The sequence below is a fragment of the Hevea brasiliensis genome, chromosome 5 (genome assembly GCF_030052815.1).
Source record: "Hevea brasiliensis isolate MT/VB/25A 57/8 chromosome 5, ASM3005281v1, whole genome shotgun sequence".
NCBI lineage: Eukaryota > Viridiplantae > Streptophyta > Magnoliopsida > Malpighiales > Euphorbiaceae > Hevea > Hevea brasiliensis.
The window spans coordinates 21,521,518-21,528,126 of record NC_079497.1 but is presented as its reverse complement, the minus strand read 5'-3'; the positions used below and the strand labels follow the sequence as shown (position 1 = coordinate 21,528,126).

Genomic DNA, 6,609 nt, shown 5'->3' with positions numbered 1-6,609 from the left:
AACATGATGATGCACTGACTAGCATACTTAAATCCTCCATTTTCTTAGCAAGGACATTAGTGAGTGCATCAAATTTGGCATTGATCATGTTGAATGGATCAAGCTCATACATTCCAGCAACTTGCCTTTTTTGAGTTGGAGTTGACCCTCTTGGACTACTCCATAGATGGTATTCTTTGCTATTTTCTCTAATAACTCATAAGCTTCATCTTCATGCTTAATGATGAATTCCCCTCCAGTTTGAGCATCAATGATTCCTCTGATAGCAGGAGTGACATTTGTGTAAAAATTCTGGTTTATCATCCATTTAGGAATGGCATGATGTGGACATTGTCTCTCTAATTCCTTCCATCTCATCCATGACTCATAAAGAGTCTCATCTTCTCTTGGTCTAAAAGCAATCATTTGATTCCTCAACTCTTGAGTTTTTCCAGGTGGAAAGTATTGGGCAAGAAATGCATCAGTGAGCTGCTCCCAATTTGTAATTGAGTTGTGAGGTAAAGAATCAAGCCAATCCAATGCTCTATCTTTCAAAGAGAATGGAAACAATTTTAGCCTTGCTGCATCATCAGATACTCCTGGTTGCTTTTGCATGTCACAGATCATAACAAACTTCTTAAGATGAGTATGAGGATTTTCTGAAGGATGACCTCAGAATTGAGAATTCTGAATCATTTGTAGTACTCCAAAATCCATCTTATAACTATTTGCATCAATTCTTGGTCTTGCTATACTCTCTCTTAAATCATCAAAATGAGGAAATGCGTGATCCATCATACTTCCCTTAGGCACATTAGCATTTACAACTTCTTCACCATGAGCTGCATTTTCATTGTTTCGATCATTTTTAGTATTATCACCACCGATTCCAACTCTTTCTTCAGCCATTTCTTGTTCAATTTTAGCTGCTCTCAAAGCTTCTTTTCTTTTTTTGGTTTCTTTCTTGTTGGCTTTACAAAATTTCTCAATTTCAGGATTAAACAATAAGGATGTGTCACTTGTGCTTCTAGCTCTTCTCATAAAAGATTAAGAGTACCTGAAAAAGAACAAACAAACACAAAATGAAAAGATAACAAAGATAAAACTATAAACAACTAAAATAATCAAGAATTCAATCTTAAACAAACAACTCCCCGGCAACGGCGCCAAAAACTTGATGTGTCCCAACCGCAAGTGCACGGGTCGTTCAAGTAGTATAGAAAAAGATATCGTTCCCACGAGGAGTTGTGTTAATGATTGAATTTTTAATAAAAAATAAAATATTTTAAAATTGTATTTTAATCAAATTAATAAAAGAAATTTAGGAATTTGAAGCATAAGGTATGAAAATGCAAAACTAAATTCAAACAATGACTAATTTAATAATTCGCAAAATAAAGAAATTGATAATAATGAAAATTAATAAAATGAGATTAAACTAAACACTCAAAAGTAAAATTCGAAGCAATAATTGATGAAAGACGATTCTGGAGTTAAGGGTTCATATTTAAGTCATTTTGGGATTTTTCCTAGCTAGCCCAATCCATGAAATTTATGGGTTTAAAGGAGATTAATTCTAAAATCCTTTGAAAACTCTTTCGAGTGAGACAAAGAGTGCCTTAATTAACTTAATCCTACTTTCGTGGAGTTAAAATTAACCAAGACCCATTAGGTTTTTCAATCAATCTATTAAAACCCTCTTAACCCTTAGTCTATTTCTAGATCTAAGTTAATTAAGTCCAATTGCTTGATTAACTATCACTTGGTTTTCTCCTTTCGGTGCTTCAACCAAGGATTAAGAACATAACTTAATGGGGCCCTTCATTAAGCATGTGAATAAGCGCACAAGAAATGGATTAAACCTCATAAATTCATTAAATTAGGACTAACCCAGTTCAAATCCACAAAAATAACTAAATATTACATCCCTTACTCCAGAATCAAAGTAAAACTACTCACTATCCATAATATTTAAAAGATATTCTGATTTAATATGGAAATAAAACTTTAATCTAAGCTAAGAAACAAAAAGCTGAACACTAGAAATGTAGGAAAAATGTAAGAAAAGAAAGAAATCCTCAAATCTGGTTGAAAATGGTGTGGGAGGTGATTGTGTCTCTTTAGTTGCTGCTGCTCCTTCTTCTTCTCTTCCTTCTCTTTCTTCCCCCCCTTCTAAAATGGGAAATGGGCCTATTTATAGCATTTTCTAACATGGAGCCCAAAAATGGTGTGTTTTAGGAGGGATTTTCTGAGGGAATCTTCTGCCAGCTCATTAATGAAATCTTTGTGGGACTGCATAAGTGGATTGCATAAGTCATGCAGTTCCTTATGCAGTTTTTGGCTGGTTTCTGGCTCACTTATGCGAAACTGCATGACCAAGTGCATAGGTTATGCACAATTCCGTGAGATTGCATAAGGGGGCGTGAATCCACATAAGCCATGCACTCTCCTTATGCACAATTCGGCATGTATTGGAACAGTGATTTTTCTCCTTATGCAGATCTGCATGGCTTATGCGGCAAGTTATGCGCAATTTGGCCAATGCATATTTCAACTTTGAAACTTGTTTTTGACATCTTTGGCTATAGAGATCACTCCTCAATGGCAAAATTTCTTTTTAGTCCATCCAAAACACCATTTTTCCTACAAAACAAAGTAAAAATTACAAATTAATCCAAAATTGAGAATTATGAAAAACTAACTAATTAACTAATGAAATTAGCTAAAAATGACTAATAATAAAATAAAATGGCTATGAAATTAAACCTAAATGATTATGCAAAATGTATGCATCAGTTAGCGCCAAAATGAAGCTTGAAGAATAAGAATCATGATCCTACTAGTCGATGATTGGATGGGATCTAACTAGAAAGTCATGAGTTTTTATTCTTCGATCTCATTATTTTTGACAACAAAAAGAAGCATGTTTAGAGGAGTTATTTACCGGACCAAATGTTGCTAGGAACAAAGGGAATTGCAATGCAAAAGCTTCGTGATATTGTTGTGTTTTCTGCCAATCCCAGCTACCCTTTATCACTGCCATTAAGCTCACTGGCTTTGTCTAAGACTGCTAGTTCATTGGTCAGCTCATCAGTGATAATGCACGTGGAGTCATGGGTACTATGAGCTGGAGTGGGGAAAGGGAATTGGGGAGAGGGAGGATAAGCGTTAGGTAGGGGTTTGAATGCCAAAATGCATTCTTAAAGTAATATTAAATTAATAAAATGCCAAAATGCCAAAATGCCAAAATGATAATGCCAAAATGCCAAAATGCATTCATAAAATAATATTAAATTAATAAAATAATATTTAATTAAAATAAAATTTTAAAATATTAATAAAAAAATATAAATAAACTTTAATAATATAAATGAAATTATAGTAATAATAATAATCATGATAATAAAAATGATAATAAATATAATTTGAAAATATAAGTTGTTATAGTTTTCTAGAGACTTTCCAATAAGCTACATATGGAAGCAAGTCTCCTACTTATAATAGATACCTTAGAATGCCCCCTTGAAATTGAGTCTGATAAACTTCTAACAATTCGCATCTCAATTCCTCATTGTTACCCACTACTAGATTTCCATTTCTCCTTAATTGCCTTTATTGCCAAGTATAGTCGTTATGTGAGTTGGGATCTTATTGAAGCTTTGCAATAAGCTGCATAATAGTAGCATCAATCTGCCACGTATCTTTCATGGCAATTGTAAGCTGATTAGGAATGATATGTGCAATTAAAGCAGAAACACTAGCTAAATTAATTCTAGATAAAGCATCTACAGCCTGATTTTCCTATCCCTTCTTGTATTGGATCTCATAATCATACTATTGTAACTTTGTTAGCCATGCTTGTTGAGCTAGTGTTGTAAGCCTTTGCTCCATCAAGTATTTAAGTCTTCTATGATAAGTTCCAATAATAAAGCGCCTAGTGCTCCCAATGCTTAATTGCAAAAAGAATAGCAAGCATCTTTTTCTCATCATAAGTAGAAAGGGTTAAAATTTCCACACAAAGTGCCTTATTAATATAGGCAGCTGGGTGTCCTTGCATCAAAAGAAAACCTATTTCTTCCCTAGAAGCATCAGTTTTAATAATAAAATTTTTACAGAAATTTGGCAAAAAGAGAACAAAAGCATTTACCGTTTCTTATTTCAATATATTGAATGCGTGTTGAGCTTCCTTGGTCCATTGAAAATAACCTTTCTTAAGTAAATCAAAAAGGGGTTTGGCTATTTTTCCATAGCCTTGAACAAACCTCCTATAATAACCTGTTATAATCCCAAAAAAGCTTTTCAATTACTTAACATTTTGGGGTATTGGTCAATATTGCATTGCTTGGATCCTTTTAGGATTAGTTTGCACACCAACTACTGTGATCACATGCCCTAGATACTCCACGTAGCTTGCACCAAAATGACATTTACTCTCCTTAGCATAAAGTTGGTTATCTTTCATTAATGATAACACTGCTTATAAATGGTGTAGATGCTCCTGCTTAGTATTGCTATAAATCAAATTGTCATAAAAAAAATATAATAAACTTCCTCAAAAGAGATTAAAAATTGAATTCATCAAAGATTGGAATGTAGAGGGAGCATTAGGTAACCCAAATGGCATCATTAAGAATCCATAGTGACCTTTATGGGTTTTGAAATAAATTTTAGGAATATCTTCACGATGCATCCTCACTTGCTAATATTTAGATTTGAGATCAATTTTAGAAAAAATCTCAGCATCTCCTAGCTCTTCTAACAACTCCTTAATCAATAATGGAATGGTAAACTTATTGAGGCTCTTATAATCAATACACATTTTTCATGTATTATCCTTCTTCTTCACTACAACCGTAAGGCTACCATAAGAGCTATAGCTATTTGAATAACTTTGACTTTAGCATGTCTTTGACCATTTCTTCAATCACTAACTTTTGCATAAAAGAGTACTTAGAGTCTCTGGCATTATGTTTTGTAAAATCCCACATGTGCATGGATCATTAATATGTAATAAAGTGGTGAGTGAGTATCGTTTCTACGAGGACTGTGTTTAGTACCAAACTACACAGCAATTATATTTATCTAGAATATCGATTTGTAGAGAAATATTAATTAAATCTAATTAAGTGAAATCTAAATCAATTAACTAAACTTGAATATCAATTAATAAAAGCATTCCAAAGCTAGGGTTTCACACTTCAATCAACTATAAACCTAATCCAATTCATTTAATCAAAGGGAAATTATTGCTTTGAAGGAAATTAATCATAAGTTATCTTAAGCCCTCTCTCAAGGCACTCAAGTTGTATCTTAATCAACTTAAACCCTACTTTTGCTGTGATTAAATTAATTAAAACCCATTATGTTTCTTGATTAATTGTTAAATCCACATAGAATTCTAGCATATCTCTAGATTAAGAACCCTAAGTTCAAAATCCTATTATTCCAATATTAATCTTCACCTTTGAGTCCTTCAATTGATATATGAAAAATCTATGCTAATTGGAGTTCAACACATAACATACATTAAGAACATAAGAGATTGAGTCAAAGAAGAAATATCCAATTTATTAAATAAGATCAAATCAAATCTATAACTGAATTGAAAGTGCTACATCCCTAACTCTAGAATAAAGAAACTACTCGCACATTATGAGTTTTACAATCAAGTTTATAAAATAATAAAGAAAAGACACAAGAAGAAGTAGAGTGAAAGAACCCAGATGGAGAATCGATGCCTTGGACTTTTGGAATTTTTGCGGGACTTCCTTTGAAAATCTTACTGATCTATTTCTCCTCTCGCCTCTCTTGAAGGTGATGTGCTCTCTTGAATGTAAAAAAGGCCCCCCCCCCCCCCCCCCCCCCTCTCCCCCCACCCACGCCCTTTCTTAAATATTGGCTTATTATATTTATATTTGGTATAAAAAACCTTGTTTCAGAGTCCTAAAAGCCTTAGAAGTCATCCTAGAATGGATGAGATGGGAGAGAGTTTAGGTTTGAAGTTCTGTCTGAAGCCTTTACACAAGCAATGCTATTTGTTTTATTTACATAGGTCAGGCTCATGTAGTTCTTTGTCTTAAAGTTTTTTAGCTTTTTTTTGTACTTGGCAAATTACATGGCTCACTTTGATTGCATGGCTTGAATTGCACAGGTCAGGTAATTTTATTGTCTTCAATGGCTTCTTCACATAGGCCTGTAGTTGGTTACACACCTCGTGTAATGCTCCTTGCTCTTTAAGACTTGATTTTCAGGTTTCTTTCTTCCTTCCAATTATTCTCTTGCCTTTAAATTCACCTAAAATATTATAAAAATAAGAGATTTGCAACGGATTAAGAATTTTATTAAACATAAGTAAAATAACTAGGAAAACTAAATAATTAAAAAGGGTAAAAATGTAGTAAATGCTATCCTAAATGCCTATATAATGCGAATGCATTGAATACTCCCAAACTCAAACCTTTACTTGTCCTCATGCAAAGAGAAATCTAAATACATATGAGAGGTATTTTCCTTTTGGTATAACAAAAATCGAAATTCTAGACTTTTTAAAGATATCCTTAAAATGATCAATATTTTAATAACTCATCAAAAAGCTAAAGAAGTCAAACATCTATTGTATGTACCAAAACT

The 6,609-nt window shown here is 33.0% G+C and overlaps 1 non-coding gene across 1 annotated transcript; it reads left to right on the top strand.

Moving 5' to 3' along the window:
* The first annotated feature begins 313 nt into the window (after positions 1 to 313).
* Positions 314 to 421, top strand: LOC131180429 (small nucleolar RNA R71). The gene has a single exon (XR_009149203.1). It is a non-coding gene; the product is annotated as a small nucleolar RNA R71 (small nucleolar RNA).
* Positions 422 to 6,609: the final 6,188 nt, after the last annotated feature.